The 16,810-nt window shown below is 45.4% G+C and overlaps 1 long non-coding RNA gene across 2 annotated transcripts; it reads left to right on the plus strand.

The window, feature by feature from the left end:
- The first annotated feature begins 14,194 nt into the window (after positions 1–14,194).
- LOC123175379 (uncharacterized) lies at positions 14,195–16,355 on the plus strand. 2 transcript variants are annotated; one of them, XR_006487857.1, is made up of 4 exons: positions 14,195–14,223; positions 14,343–14,580; positions 14,679–14,754; positions 15,152–16,355. It is a non-coding gene; the product is annotated as an uncharacterized lncRNA (long non-coding RNA). The 2 variants fall into 2 exon arrangements; XR_006487856.1 differs by lacking the exon at positions 14,195–14,223 and having other exon boundaries at positions 14,260–14,580; positions 15,152–15,522; positions 16,097–16,355.
- Positions 16,356–16,810: the final 455 nt, after the last annotated feature.

Genomic DNA, 16,810 nt, shown 5'->3' on the forward strand with positions numbered 1-16,810 from the left:
AGGAAGAGATACTTGACACTTGCAAAGCTCTAGCAAAACGAACTACACGATCTTTTATGCTATGCTTAGGATTGGGTCTTGTCCATCACATCATTCTCCTAATGATGTGATCCCGTTATCAACGACATCCAATGTCCATAGTCAGGAAACCATGACTATCTGTTGATCACAACGAGCTGGTCAACTAGAGGCTTACCAGGGACATAGTGTGGTCTAAGTATTCACACATGTATTACGATTTCCGGATAATACAGTTATAGCATGAATAAAAGACAATTATCATGAACAATGAAATATAATAATACTTTTATTATTGCCTCTAGGGCATATTTCCAACAGTCTCCCACTTGCACTAGAGTCACCAATCTAGTTACATTGTGATGAATCGAACACCCATAGAGTTCTGGTGTTGATCATGTTTTGCACGCGAGAGAGGTTTAGTCAGCGGATCTGCGACATTCAGATCCGTGTGCACTTTGCAAATCTCTATGTCTCCATCTTGAACATTTTCATGGATGGAGTTGAAACGACGCTTGATGTGCCTGGTCTTCTTGTGAAACCTGGGCTCCTTTGCGAGGGCAATAGCTCCCGTGTTGTCACAGAAGAGTTTGATCGGCCCCGACGCATTGGGTATGACTCCTAGGTCGGTGATGAACTCCTTCACCCAAATCGCTTCATGTGCTGCCTCCGAGGCTGCCATGTACTCCGCTTCACACGTAGATCCCGCCACGACGCTCTGCTTGCAGCTGCACCAGCTTACTGCTCCACCATTCAACATATACACGTATCCGGTTTGTGACTTAGAGTCATCCAGATCTGAGTCGAAGGTAGCGTCGACGTAACCCTTTACGACGAGCTCTTCGTCTCCTCCATAAACGAGAAACATGTCCTTTGTCCTTTTCAGGTACTTCAGGATATTCTTGACCGCTGTCCAGTGTTCTTTGCCGGGATTACTTTGGTATCTTGCTACCAAACTTACGGCAAGGTTTACATCGGGTCTGGTACACAGCATGGCATACATAATAGATCCTATGGCTGAAGCATAGGGGATGACACTCATCTCTTCTTTATCTTTTGCCGTGGTCGGTGACTGAGCTGAGCTCAGTCTCATACCTTGTAATATAGGCAAGAACGCCTTCTTGGACTGATCCATTCTGAATCTCTTCAAAATCTTATCAAGGTATGTGCTTTGTGAAAGACCTATGAGGCGTCTCGATCTATCTTTATAGATCTTGATGCCTAATATATAAGCAGCTTCTCCAAGGTCCTTCATTGAAAAACACTTATTCAAGTAGGCCTTAATGCTGTCCAGAAATTCTATATTATTTCCCATCAGGAGTATGTCATCTACATATAATATGAGAAATGCTACAGAGCTCCCACTCACTTTCTTGTAAACGCAGGCTTCTCCATAAGTCTGCATAAACCCAAATGCTTTGATCATCTCATCAAAGCGAATGTTCCAACTCCGAGATGCTTGCACCAGTCCATAAATGGATCGCTGGAGCTTGCATACTTTGTTAGCATTCCGAGGATCGACAAAACCTTCCGGCTGCATCATATACAGTTCTTCCTTAAGATGCCCGTTAAGGAATGCTGTTTTGACGTCCATCTGCCATATCTCATAATCATAGTATGCGGCAATTGCTAACATGATTCGGACGGACTTTAGCTTCGCTACGGGAGAGAATGTCTCGTCATAGTCAATCCCTTGAACCTGTCGATAACCCTTAGCGACAAGTCGAGCTTTATAGATGGTAACATTACCATCCGCGTCCGTCTTCTTCTTAAAGATCCATTTGTTTTCTATCGCTCGCCGATCATCGGGCAAGTCTGTCAAAGTCCATACTTTGTTTTCATACATGGATTCTATCTCGGATTTCATGGCTTCAAGCCATTTGTTGGAATCCGGGCCCGCCATTGCTTCTTCATAGTTCGAAGGTTCATTGTTGTCTAACAACATGATTTCCAGGACAGGGTTGCCGTACCACTCTGGTGCGGAACGTGTCCTTGTGGACCTACGAAGTTCAGCAGTAACTTGATCCGAAGTACCTTGATTATTATCATGGTTTTCCTCTTCAGTTGGTGTGGGCATCACAGGAACGGTTTCCTGTGCTGCGTCACTATCCCGCTCAAGAGGTAGTACTTCATCGAGTTCTACTTTTCTCCCACTTACTTCTTTCGAGAGAAACTCTTTTTCCAGAAAGCATCCGTTCTTGGCAACAAAGATCTTGCCTTCGGATCTTAAGTAGAAGGTATACCCTACAGTTTCCTTAGGGTATCCTATGAATACGCATTTTTCCGACTTGGGTTCGAGCTTTTCAGGTTGAAGTTTCTTGACATAAGCTTCGCATCCCCAAACTTTTAGAAACGACAGCTTAGGTTTCTTTCCAAACCATAATTCATACGGTGTCGTCTCAACGGATTTAGACGGTGCCCTATTTAAAGTGAATGTAGCTGTCTCTAGAGCGTATCCCCAAAATGATAGCGGTAAATCGGTAAGAGACATCATAGACCGCACCATATCCAATAGAGTGCGATTACGACGTTCAGACACACCGTTTCGCTGAGGTGTTCCAGGCGGCGTGAGCTGTGAAACGATTCCACATTTCTTTAAGTGTGTACCAATATCGTGACTTAAGTATTCTCCTCCACGATCTGATCGTAAGAATTTTATCTTTCGGTCACGTTGATTCTCCACCTCATTCTGAAATTCCTTGAACTTTTCAAAGGTCTCAGACTTGTGTTTCATTAAGTAGACATACCCATATCTACTCAAGTCATCTGTGAGAGTGAGAACATAACGATATCCTCCGCGAGCCTCAACGCTCATTGGACCGCACACATCGGTATGTATGATTTCCAACAAGTTGGTTGCTCGCTCCATTGTTCCGGAGAACGGAGTCTTGGTCATTTTGCCCAAGAGGCATGGTTCGCACGTGTCAAACGATTCATAATCAAGAGACTCTAAAAGTCCATCGGCATGGAGCTTCTTCATGCGCTTGACACCAATGTGACCAAGGCGGCAGTGCCACAAGTATGTGGGACTATCGTTATCAATTTTAAATCTTTTGGCATCTACACTATGAACATGTGTAATATTACGCTCGAGATTCATTAAGAATAAACCATTGACCATCGGAGCATGACCATAATACATATCTCTCATATAAATCGAACAACCATTATTCTCAGACTTAAATGAGTAGCCATCTCGTATTAAACGAGATCCAGATACAATGTTCATGCTCAAACTTGGCACTAAATAACAATTATTAAGGTTCAAAACTAATCCCGTAGGTAAATGTAGAGGCAGCGTGCCGACGGCGATCACATCGACTCTGGAACCATTCCTGACGCGCATCGTCACCTCGTCCTTTGCCAGTCTCCGTTTATTCCGCAGCTCCTGCTGTGAGTTACAAATATGAGCAACAGCACCGGTATCAAATACCCAGGAGTTACTACGATTACTGGTAAGGTACACATCAATCACATGTATATCAAATATACCTTTGGTGTTGCCGGCCTTCTTATCCGCTAAGTATTTGGGGCAGTTCCGCTTCCAGTGACCCTTCCCCTTGCAATAAAAGCACTCAGTCTCGGGCTTGGGTCCATTCTTTGACTTCTTCCCGGTAACTGGCTTACCAGGCGCGGCAACATCTTTGCCGTCTTTCTTGAAGTTCTTCTTACCCTTGCCCTTCTTGAACTTAGTGGTCTTATTGACCATCAACACTTGATGTTCTTTCTTGATTTCAGCCTCTGCTGACTTCAGCATCGAGAACACTTCAGGAATGGTCTTTTCCATTCCCTGCATGTTGTAGTTCATCACAAAGCTCTTGTAGCTTGGTGGGAGCGACTGGAGGATTCTGTCAATGACCGCCTCATCTGGGAGGTTAATGTTCAGCTGGGTCATACGGTTGTGCAACCCAGACATCTTCAGGATGTGCTCACTGACAGAACTATTTTCCTCCATCTTACAACTGTAGAACTTGTCGGAGACATCATATCTCTCGACCCGGGCATGAGCTTGAAAAACTAGTTTCAGCTCTTCGAACATCTCATATGCTCCGTGGTGCTCAAAACGCTTTTGGAGCCCCGGTTCTAAGCTGTAAAGCATGCCGCACTGAACGAGGGAGTAATCATCAGCACGAGACTGCCAAGCATTCATAATGTCTTGGTTCTCTGGGACGGGAGCGTCACCTAGCGGTCCTTCTAGGACATATTGTTTCCTGGCAGCTATGAGGATGATCCTCAGGTTCCGGACCCAGTCCGTATAGTTGCTGCCATCATCTTTCAGCTTGGTTTTCTCTAGGAACGCGTTGAAGTTCATGTTGACATTAGTGTTGGCCATTGATCTACAAGACATATTTGCAAAGGTTTTTAGACTAAGTTCATGATAATAAAGTTCTAATCAAATTATGAACTCCCACTTAGATTAGACATCCCTCTAGTCATCTAAGTGTTACACGATCCGAGTCGACTAGGCCGTGTCCGATCATCACGTGAGACGGACTAGTCATCGTCGGTGAACATTCTCATGTTGATCGTATCTTCCATACGACTCGTGTTCGACCTTTCGGTCTCCGTGTTCCGAGGCCATGTCTGCACATGCTAGGCTCGTCAAGTTAACCCTAAGTGTTTTCGCTGTGTAAAACTGTCTTACACCCGTTGTATGTGAACGTAAGAATCCATCACACCCGATCATCACGTGGTGCTTAGAAGCGACGAACTGTAGCAACGGTGCACAGTTAGGGGAGAACACTTCTTGAAATTTTATAAGGGATCATCTTATTTACTACCGTCGTCCTAAGTAAACAAGATGCATAATACATAATAAACATCACATGCAATTATATAGTTGTGACATGATATGGCCAATATCATATAGCTCCATTGATCTTCATCTTCGGGGCTCCATGATCATCTTGTCACCGGCTTGACACCATGATCTCCATCATCATGATCTCCATCATCGTGTCTTCATGAAGTTGTCACGCCAACGACTATTTCTACTTCTATGACTAACGTTTAGCAATAAAGTAAAGTAGTTTACATGACGTTATTCAATGACACGCAGGTCATACAAAAAATAATGACAACTCCTATGGCTCCTGCCGGTTGTCATACTCATCGACATGCAAGTCGTGAATCCTATTACAAAGAACATGATCTCATACATCACAATTCATCATTCATCACAACTTCTGGCCATATCACATCACATGATCAATCGCTGCAAAAACAAGTTAGACGTCCTCTAATTGTTGTTGCATCTTTTACGTGGCTGCAATTGGGTTCTAGCAATAACGTTTTCTTACCTACGAATCACCACAACGTGATTTTGTCAACTTCTATTTACCCTTCATAAGGGCCCTGTTCATCGATTCCGCTCCAACTAAGGTGGGAGAGACAGACACCCGCCAGCCACCTTATGCAACTAGTGCATGTCAATCGGTGGAACCGGTCTCACGTAAGCGTACGTGTAAGGTTGGTCCGGGCCGCTTCATCCCACAATACCGTTGAGCAAGAAAAGACTAGTAGAGGCAAGTAAGATGACAAAATCCACGCCCACAACAAAGTTGTGTTCTACTCGTGCAAAGAGAACTACGCATAGACCTAGCTCATGATGCCACTGTTGGGGAACGTTGCAGAAAATTAAAATTTTTCCTACGGTTTCACCAAGATCCATCTATGAGTTCATCTAAGCAACGAGTCTAGGGAGAGAGTTTGCATCTACATACCACTTGTAGATCGCGTGCGGAAGCTTGCAAGGTGATGATGTAGTCATACTCGACGTGATCCAAATCACCGATGACCAGCGCCGAACGGACGGCACCTCCGCGTTCAACACACGTACGGGACGGGAGACGTCTCCTCCTTCTTGATCCAGCAAGGGGGAAGGAGAGGTTGATGAAGATCCAGCAGCACGACGGCGTGGTGGTGGATGCAGGGCGTCACAGCAGCAGGGCTTCGCCGAGACTACGAGGGAGAGACGTAACGGGGGAAGGTGGAGGCGCCAGGGGCTGGTGTCTGAAGTCCCTCCTCTCCCCCACTATATATAGGGGTGCCAAGGGGGGGCGCCGGCCCTAGTAGATGAGATCTACTAGGGGGGGCGGCGGCCTAGGGGAGGTTTCCCTCCCCCCCAAGGCACCTAGGGGTGCCTTCCACCACTAGGACTCCTCCTAGGGGGAAACCCTAGGCGCATGGGCCTATAGGGGCTGGTGCCCTTGGCCCATGATGGCCAAGGCACACCCCCTACAGCCCATGTGGCCCCCCGGGACAGGTGGCCCCACCCGGTGGACCCCCGGGACCCTTCCGGTGGTCCCGGTACAATACCGATAACCCCGAAACTTGTCCCGATGCCCGAAATAGCACTTCCTATATATAATTCTTTACATCCGGACCATTCCGGAACTCCTTGTGACGTCCGGGATCTCATCCGGGACTCCGAACAACATTCGGGTTTCTGCATATACATATCTTCATAACCCTAGCGTCACCGAACCTTAAGTGTGTAGACCCTACGGGTTCGGGAGACATGCAGACATGACCGAGACGCTCTCAGTCAATAACCATCAGCGGGATCTGGATACCCATGATGGCTCCCACATGCTCCTCGATGTTGTCATCGGATGAACCACGATGTCGAGGATTCGATCAAACCCTGTATGCAATTCCCTTTGTCAATCGGTACGTTACTTGCCCGAGACTCGATCGTCGGTATCCCAATACCTTGTTCAGTCTCATTACCGGTAAGTCACTTTACTCGTACCGTAATGCATGATCCCGTGTCCAACACCTTGGTCACATTGAGCTCAATATGATGGTGCATTACCGAGTGGGCCCAGAGATACCTCTCCATCATACGGAGTGACAAATCCCAGTCTCGATCCGTGTCAACCCAACAGCTACTTTCGGAGATACCTGTAATGCACCTTTATAGTCACCCAGTTACGTTGTGACGTTTGATACACCCAAGGCACTCTTACGGTATCCGGGAGTTACACGATCTCATGGTCGAAGGAAGAGATACTTGACACTTGCAAAGCTCTAGCAAAACGAACTACACGATCTTTTATGCTATGCTTAGGATTGGGTCTTGTCCATCACATCATTCTCCTAATGATGTGATCCCGTTATCAACGACATCCAATGTCCATAGTCAGGAAACCATGACTATCTGTTGATCACAACGAGCTGGTCAACTAGAGGCTTACCAGGGACATAGTGTGGTCTAAGTATTCACACGTGTATTACGATTTCCGGATAATACAGTTATAGCATGAATAAAAGACAATTATCATGAACAATGAAATATAATAATACTTTTATTATTGCCTCTAGGGCATATTTCCAACAATGATGTCTTTGTTGCACAGCCGACACCTCCGTCACATTCAGCGAATGAACCGGAGGAGCTGGAGGAAACCGCAAAGGCCTTCCTGGAAATCTTGGCCTCGTCAAAGAAACCTCTCTATGAGGGTGCCAAGCTGTCTGTGCTGGATGCCATCTCGCAACTGATGGCAGTCAAGGCTGAGTACGGCTGTAGCCGAGGTTGCTTCGAAGCATTTCTGGGAGTATGGGCTAATAGCCTGCCTGAGGGCCATGAACTGCCGAAAACCATGTACGGTACGAAGAAAATCATGAAGGCGCTCTCGATGGACTATGAGAAAATACATGTTTGTCCAAAGAATTGCCTTTTGTTTAGGCATGAGTATGCGGATGACAAGTACTGTAGGAAGTGCGGTTCCTCTCGGTATATTGAGGTGGTCGATAAGCATGGTCAGAAGCAGCAGCTAAAAATCCCTGTGAAGGTTCTTCGGTATCTTGATTTTATAAAAAGACTGCAGCACCTTTTCATCACCGAGGAGTCTGCCAAAATGATGAAGTGGCACAAGGAAGGGAAAAGGTACAATCCAAAAAAAATTGTACATCCATCAGGAGGTGAAGCATGGAAGTCATTCGATATAGAGTACCCGGAGGAAGCAGCCGAGGCTGGGAATGTCAGAATTGCTATAACAGGTGATGGGTTCAATCCATATGGTATGTCGTCTAATCCATACAGCTGTTGGCCCGTATTTGTTATTCCGCTGAATCTCCCTCCCGGCGCCATAATGCAACGCAAGACCATGTTCCTGTCGCTTATAATTCCGAGGCCTGAATATCCGGGGAAGAATTTGAGTGTGTTTATGCAGCCGTTGGTGGATGATTTGCACCATTCTTGGTACTTCCCGAGGTTGACATACGACCGACATCTGCAGAAAAATTTCTTGATGAAAGTTTGGCTACAATATTGCATGCATGACTTTCCCGGTTATGCCTTGTTCTGCGGATGGTGTACAAGTGGAAAGATGCCTTGCCCAGTGTGCATGCAGGCCTTGATTTTCATTTGGCTGAAGAAGGGTGGCAAGTATGTTGCATTTGACCTGCATCGACAGTTCCTCCCTCCAGACCATCCTGATAGGGAAGACAAGAAGAACTTCACAAAAGGCAAAGTTGTCCATGAAGTAAACGAGATTCCAACGTTTTCTGGTGCGGATGTGCTTGCTCAGCTGAAAGCTCTTAAGCCTGCCGGTGAAGGGAAAGGCAAAGGCAAAGGCAAAGGCAAAGCCACAGGCGAAGACGAGGGCGAGGGCAAAGGAAAAGGAAGAGGTAAAGGGAAATTTTTTGAAGGATATGGTGAGACGCACAACTGGACTCACATTACCCCCTTCACGCAGCTTCCCTATTTTAAGGACCTCAAATTTCCATACAACATAGACGTGATGCACACCGAAAAGAATGTCGCAGAGTCCCTTTTTCGCACGATCCTCAACATTCCTGGTAAGACAAAGGATAATGTTAATGCTAGAGTTGATCAACAGAATATTTGTGATAGACCACGTCTACACATGCAGCCTCCCACAGACAGTCGAAAATCTTGGTTCAAGCCAGATGCTGACTTCGTACTTAAAAAGGATCATAAGATGGAGGCATTCAAGTGGCTGAAACACGTCATGAAGTTCACTGATGGTTATGCGTCGAATATAAGTAAGGGGGTCAATCTTTCAACGGGCAGAGTGACCGGGCTCAAGAGTCATGACTATCATGTATGGATTGAGCGGATTATGCCGGTTATGGTTCGGGGCTATGTTCCCGAGCGTGTCTGGCGTGTGCTTGCGGAGTTAAGCCATTTCTTCCGCACGCTTTGTGCTAAAGAAGTATGTCCTGAGAAGATAAAAGAAATGCATAAGAAGGCGCCGGAGTTGATATGCAAGCTAGAGAAGATCTTCCCGCCAGGCTTCTTTACTCCGATGACACATCTCATTTTGCACCTCCCGAACGAGGTATTGTTGGGGGGCCCTGTGCAGAATCGTTGGCAGTACGGCCCTGAGAGACAGAACAAGCATCTGAGACAGAAATGTGGAAACAAAGCTAAGATTGAAGCTTCCATAGCTGAGGCAGTTATCCTAGAGGAGGTGGCAGACCTCAGGACAGCCTACTATCCGGACCATGTTCCCACGTTGCACAATAAGGTGTCTCGATACAATACAGAAGAACCCAAGTATAAACCCAAGTTGCCTCTATTCATCGGGCAAGGTAGTAGGGCTGGATGCTCGAAATCTTATCTCATGCCACGAGATGAGTGGGAGGATGTCATGTTCTATATCTTGCACAACATCAAGGAAGTTGAGGATGAGTGGATGAGGTAATACCATTGCACCATTCTTTTAGTCAATTCGTTATGTTCACTTTGCCTAGTTCTTATACCGCTTTTCTTATTGTAGTCGATTCGTTGAAGAAGAATGGACGGGAATGCTGCCTCCTTCTGAAGCGGAGGCACTTGCTCTTCTCCGAAAGGGTGCTGATGGAAGGAAAAATTTCGTTGCGTGGTTCATCGAGAAAGTAATTGTTCACACTTCCAATTAAACTCATGCACCCTATAATTTCAATTAAACTCATGCACCCTATAATTTCAATTAAACTTGTAGGGAAATGATCCGACCGAATCAATGGATGAAGAATTGAGATGGGTTTCCATGGGTTTTGATCCTGTCGTCATGATATGCGAAAAGTATGATGTGAATGGGTATCGCTTCCATACAGAGGAGCACCAGAACAGTCGGCCTGATCCCAAAACCATAAATACCGGAGTCTTCACTGAAGGAGATAATGAAGTAGATTACTACGGAAGGGTAGGAAAAATATACGAGCTTACATTCAAACGTGGCCGCGAACACCTAAGTCTCACTGTGTTCAAATGCCGATGGTTCGACCCCAAAAAGGGTCTGAGACATACGCCTTCTATTGGTTTAGTTGAAGTTAAACCTTCAACCGTCTATGCCGGAGCTGATCTCTTTATCGCTGCTACCCAGGCCACACAAGTATATTATCTGCCTTACCCATGCCAGAAAGAGTACCTAAAGGGTTGGGAAGTTGTGTTCAAGGTGTCGCCGCATGGTAAGCTACCGGACCCGAACGATGATGATTACTACAACATAAACCCCATGACATACGAGGGAGTGTTCTATCAAGAGGAACATGATGACGTGGTCCGAAACAACGAGGATGATGACTTGGGTTATGTTGACCTGGACCCAAACGACGACGACGCACGGATTGATGGTGAGGCAGTTGTGAATCAAAGAGACATAATTATGCTTGAAAAGTTAAATGAAGACACTGACGATGAGGAAGAGCCTCCACCTCCGTCAGACAATGAAGAAGATATGCGTGATAGTGATGATGAGACCGGTCCACAAATAGATTACAATAGTGATGATTCATATGGGTTCTAGAAAATGTAAGTTCTTTTAATGATCATTACAATAGTATGCTTAATGTGCTCTTCTGGTATTAATGTTTTTCCTGTATGCTTGTTTAATTGATATCTTTACTAATTGTTTATTCTCTTCTCAATGCAGGTTTAATAATCATGGGCAAGTCCAGCGGTGCTAGTTTCCTCAGTAAATTTAAAGGACTTACTCGGAGTGGACGAGCCCACAAGGTTCCCTCCCGACTACGCGAGGATGACACCTCACAGGGAGGTGGAGGGGTCGGGGGAGGAGACCCTAGAGGAGGAGGCGGTGGGGGGAGAGCCCCTAGAGGAGGAGGCGGTGGGGGGAGAGCCCCTAGAGGAGGAGGAGGTGGGGGGAGAGGCAACCGGGGCAAAAAACTCCGGGCCGTGTCTGAAATAGGAGGGTCTTCTTCGATGCCCTCCTATACAGAGGCACCTTCTGAGTCTGAGGAGGAGGAGTATGTTCCTGATGGCGAGGAGGAGGAGGCCGAGGAGGAGGGTGAGGAGGAGGAGGAGGCCGAGGAGGAGGGCGAGGAGGAGGCCGAGGAGGGTGGAGGGGAGGTTGATCCCGCGTTGTGGGGTGACTTGCCACCGGGTTCTTCGCAGGGGTGGCTGCGTGGTAATGCTGGACTACCTACACCACCTTCTATCGAGGAGCACAAGTGGCTCATTGAACCTGTGGGGACAGAGTAAGTGCCTCTCAATCATATTTTCAACACATGACAACATTTTCTTATTGTACACATGGCAATCATTTGATTCTTTTGCAGAAACTGGATCCTTCACGGAAAGGGCCGTAAACCGAACGGCCTTATCACTGTCCTGTTGAAGGAGTTTTGGCCTGGCCTATTCTGCCCGCGGCCAGACAGGGACCCGCAGCAGCGGGTTTTGGCCACGAGCTGGGCCCACTACGAGGCTTGCAGCAACGCGGAGTACGGGACGACCGCTAAGGCCGTGATCACCAAATTTTGGGTAAGTTCTCTTCTGAATCACTTGTCTTCAGTTTTGTTCATAGTTTATCATTGAATCACTCAACTCATGCCTTGTTTGCTTCTGGTTTTTGCATGATTGCAGCAACTCTATAGAGTTCTTGACGAGCACAAGGCCAAAGCCGACGTGGTCTTGCTTGCGGCTGCGAAGAAGAAAGCTCGTCAGTTGCAGTACGAGGTGCGCTGGGTTGCCGTCTCGCAGTACTACCACTACTACCTGCACCAAAAGATGACCAAAACTCAAGCGCAGAAGCTACGACTTACCTTGAGCAAGGAGCAGTTTATGATGGTAACTATTACTAACTTTTCATTGTTTCAAGCAGTCAACTATATGTTTCGTGCTCACATGTCATGCTTTCAAAATTTGCATAGGTTGTTCCTCGTTGGTGCTATGGAAGGCATGACGGATGGGCGAGTTTGGTGGATAGGTGGCTCGGCGCCGATGCAGAGTTTGCTGCCAAGAGCATCAAGGCCCGGGCTAACCGTGGAGACGACGGGACACACGGCCAAGGAAACAGGAACCACTGGGGCTTCAAGGCCATGAAGGTATATCTATGTGCATGATGCATTTTTGTTCTTCTTTACGTCATGCTCTTATGTATGGCTGACTTCTATTTGACGTTGTAGGAGGACAAGTTGAAGAGGCCGCTCTCAGACATGGAGTCGTGGAAGCTGGCCCGCGAGCGGAGTCATCGCAAGGAGGGAGAGAGCCAATACTACGGCAAGACCGAGGAGCACCTGGGGTCTTACATTCATCACTATCAGGAGTTGCATCCGGATGTTCCTGTTGCTGAGGTCGCCCAGTCTCAGATCGACGACACGGCGGTGGTGGCCATCCAGGGGAAGAAGAATGGCCGGTATCCGTGTTTCGATGGCTTGATCACTCCTTCGATCTCGTACACACGGCTTCGGGCTAGCAACCCGAGCCAGTTAGAGAGTACGGGGCGTTCACAGACTCCCTTAGCCCGCCAGCATGCTGTAAGTACTTCCTCTTTATCTTTTTCTATCTTGCATTCTCAGTTTATTTTCAGCATTGCTCACTTAGAAACAACCTAAATTATGTAGGCATATAAGGAGTTTGTCGAGCATAGGAATCTCGAGGTGCGGGAGTACTTGAAACGAGTGAAGGCAAACGATGATTACAACCGTCAGATGATGACGGTTAGTTTTGCCCTGTTAAAACCAACCTAAATTTTTGCACTTCCATTCCTTCTGATCTTCTAGTTTGCTTGTTTAACTAACATTCAGGCTATGTTGGCGTCTTGGACTAACCGCACGGATCCACCACAAATGGGACCCCCACCACCACCTGCGGGAGAACCCCCACACGTGCCCACGTTCGATGAATGGGTGGCACTAGGCAGTGATGGTCCGGTTAGTACATTTGCCTAACTACTAGCAAACTAGTTCTCGTTCATGAAACACTATCATATCATATTTACCGTTAGAATCTTTTCTGAAACATGTAGGGGACCGGTGGCTCGACTCCTGCTCCGTCGACCCCAGTCACTCTGATCTGGCAGAGTGGTGGTGGTCGCGATGGCGGTTTTGGCGGAGGTGGTGGTGGTGGTTTTGGCGGAGGTGGTGGTTTTGGCGGGGGTGCTCTTGCTTGATGATTCCGTGCATGTGGCCATCGTGCCATGCCTTTCATATTCCTACTTTTATCATGTTTCATGTCTTGCACTACTTTTATGTTCATGAACTTCCATCGGTGATGATCTTTAGATGATGTGATGAACTTGAGTATGTTTAGATGATGATGGTGAACTTGAGTATGTTTAGATGAACTTGAGTATGTTCACATGATGAATTGTCATATTTCTGCATAATTTCATATTGTTCTGTTTTGAAATGCTGTCAAATGAATTGGAAAAGAGAAAACAGGGAAAATAATAATAAAAAAAACTATGCCTACGGCAAAGCCGTCGGCATATATACGCCCAGGAGTTACCAGGGCTTGCCACGTGGCAGAGATATGCCTACAGCAAAGCCGTAGGCATATATGAAAAACTATGCCTGTGGAGAATATGCCAGGAGAAGCCGGGGGACGACACGTGGCGTAGGTATGCTGACGGCTAGGCCGTCGGCATAGATTTCCATCTATGCCGACGGCCAAGCCGTCGGCATACCTACGCCACGTGTCGTCCCCTGAATCGCCAGCGCTGTTGACGGCGCCGTCCGTTGCCGTCAGACGGAAAACAACGCCGACGACTAAACTATGCCGACGGCTGCCCCACGGCCGTCGGCATACGCTCCTATGCCGACGGCTATACTACGCCGACGGTCTGACACATCTACGCTGACGTGATCTACACCGACGGGGCTATGCCGACGGCAGCCGTAGGCATAGATCTATGCCGACGGCAATGGACCTATGCCGACGGCCCTGGGCCGTAGGCATAGCCCGCGAGTCCGGTAGTGCTTCAACGAATCATCCATGGATTCGACGATTTCAAGGTTAGATCTCCCCTTTATCCCCCCCTGCTATTCCTACAAAACAATTCAACAGAGTTAAGGCGTTAGGTACCACAGATCTTCCATTGATCAGGGTGAACTGTTGATTATGCTTATTATAGGCTTCAATGGATTAAATCTGAGAAGATAATTCTTGAAATGGAGGAGGTTCAATTGGTGTTCCTGGAGATGACAAGAAAGATCATTCAAGGGAAGAGGATTTGTTGCGAGAGAGTCGGATACCGGTGTGGATGATCCTCTCAATGGACTCATTGCAGCATCACAAAGACACAGGCAACGGTGCTACTGCTGATGGTAGAGAGGAGATCAACGGCAAGGGAGGCAAGGGAAAAACTGAGGGTGTGAACCTGAGTTTATTCTAGATGTCTTTTTTTGTTGATCAACTCCATCTCAATCCCCATCCATCTTCCTCTAATTTTTCTTATGTTTCTGTACAGGTCAAAGAGGGTTTACAACTAGGTATAAAGCTTCATGAGGACTCATCTTCTTGGGATGGAAGATGATCGGTTACTGGTAAGTATTAAAATTTCTATATTTTGGTGATGGTACCGGCTAGGTATTCTTTCAGATTTACTTCTATCATGCGTATTAGAACACGTTCAGCCTATGTAGATGATGCACGGATACTGCAGTAAAAGTAAATACATTACCTGTAAACTGCACTATTGATTTAGTAGTTCTACTTTTGGTCCAACTATCGATCAATTGTTGAGGCTATAATGAACCAAAAATTGCTTACTGGGGCAGTACTATAGTCTCTTGATTATGCTCTTAAGTAAATATCATGTCTTCCTCTAATTAGAAATTTAGAAAACAATAGGTTAATCAGAAGCTTTCTTACAAAAAGAGCGCTCTTCAGATGCTACTACATGTATATGCTCACATCACATGCATATTTCTTAATTTTCAGGTGCTTGTGAATATCTGCGGAAGTACAGTAGCCTGTAGCTTTGTAGGCGTTGAACTAAATACCAATCAAAGTAGGAGCGAAAGGAAGATAATATAGGTTTTGATCCGCCAAAAGGTCTATTTATTCTCATTTCAGTTAAGATTTACCTCTAAAACATTGCATGAACTCCTGCGCATATTGGATACTTTATTTATGCACCTTCTTGCATTTTAATTCCATGTAAGTTGTGCACTCTATTTAGTAAGTTATTTGTATTTTGGCTACAAATGATTTTATTGGATATATTGTAGACATTTTCTGCAGGGACTGTTGCAACTTGCTAGACATAGGAAAAGATGGGAGTCAATCCAAGATGACATCAGCAACCAAAGGTGACATTTATATAAACATTTGGATTTCTGATACAAGAATAGTCATGTGTTTTTTCTTTGAAGGTGTGTGATTTTCTTTTAGTGTGGAAATTATTATGATGATCATTCATCAGAGATGGGTCCGTGCATTATTTTCTTCTTACAAAGAAATTCAAGTTTGAATCTTAGATTTAACAATTACTCCCTTTGTTCCTTTATATAAGGTGTATTTGTTTTTTTAAGTCAAACGAGTGCAAGTTTGGCCAAGTTTTTAGAAAAATATATCAACATTCACAATATGAATTTATATATCATTTGATCTCAACATAAAGATTAATTTCATATTATATCTATTAGGAATTGCAGATGTTGTTATTTTGTTCTACAATCTTGGTCAAATATTCAAATGATTAACTTGCACGGAAATCAATACACCTTATATTCTGGAACGGAGGGAGTATTTGACATGTCATGAAGTGTGTACTGCATCACTCACAAAAATCATAGCTTCCATCCAGCGGCTTTGGCCGAGTTAATTTGTGCATTGATGTTTCACCATTTCCTGAAGTTATATAACTATTGTGGTTTCCTTCAGGTTAATGCGATTACTCCATTAAGTGAAGGTTAGTCGTTGCTCCTTGATCAAGGCTATTAATTTATAGATGGGTTTTCGAATATACTCATAGTAGTCCAGTGATGAGTATAAGTTGAAGCAAGAGTCTATTAAATAAATAAAAAACATTTTCATTTGAAAGTAGCCATAAGATAGAAATGGATATACATATGTTGTATAATGAAACGAAGATGTATATAGCATGTCCAGCTCCAAGAGACTATTTTCCTCTTTTTGGTTATACTTACTACTGTCCATTTCAAGACAAAAGAAAACTACTGCGAAACAACTTTTTTAGACTGTTTTTATCATTTTCAATAGCTCATGGTTCAATTATGTTTAACTTTTTGTCACCTTAATGTTATGAAAATTCCTATCAACCTATTGCCAAAACAGATGGGCGCGGCAACGCGCGCCTCCGATGATCTAGTTTCATATTATCATTGATCCTTGCGAAGATCACGGTTCTGCTCTTCCAATAAAATAACCTCATTGGTGAGTGTCGTGTTCTGGTACAAATCGCTTCAACAACCTTTAATGCATTAATTTCATATAAAGAAAGATTATGATGGAGGGTTTGCAATATGTCTCCCTTTTTTGTAGCCTCCACTGGGGGTATGAGTTGATTTCCTTCTTCATGGATCCGGCCAGTCGTGACCCCTTTAGTTTCCTCCTGCCCGGCAGTGTCCTCATCTC

Source organism: Triticum aestivum, unplaced genomic scaffold (assembly GCF_018294505.1).
Source record: "Triticum aestivum cultivar Chinese Spring unplaced genomic scaffold, IWGSC CS RefSeq v2.1 scaffold12748, whole genome shotgun sequence".
In the NCBI taxonomy this organism is placed as follows: domain Eukaryota; kingdom Viridiplantae; phylum Streptophyta; class Magnoliopsida; order Poales; family Poaceae; genus Triticum; species Triticum aestivum.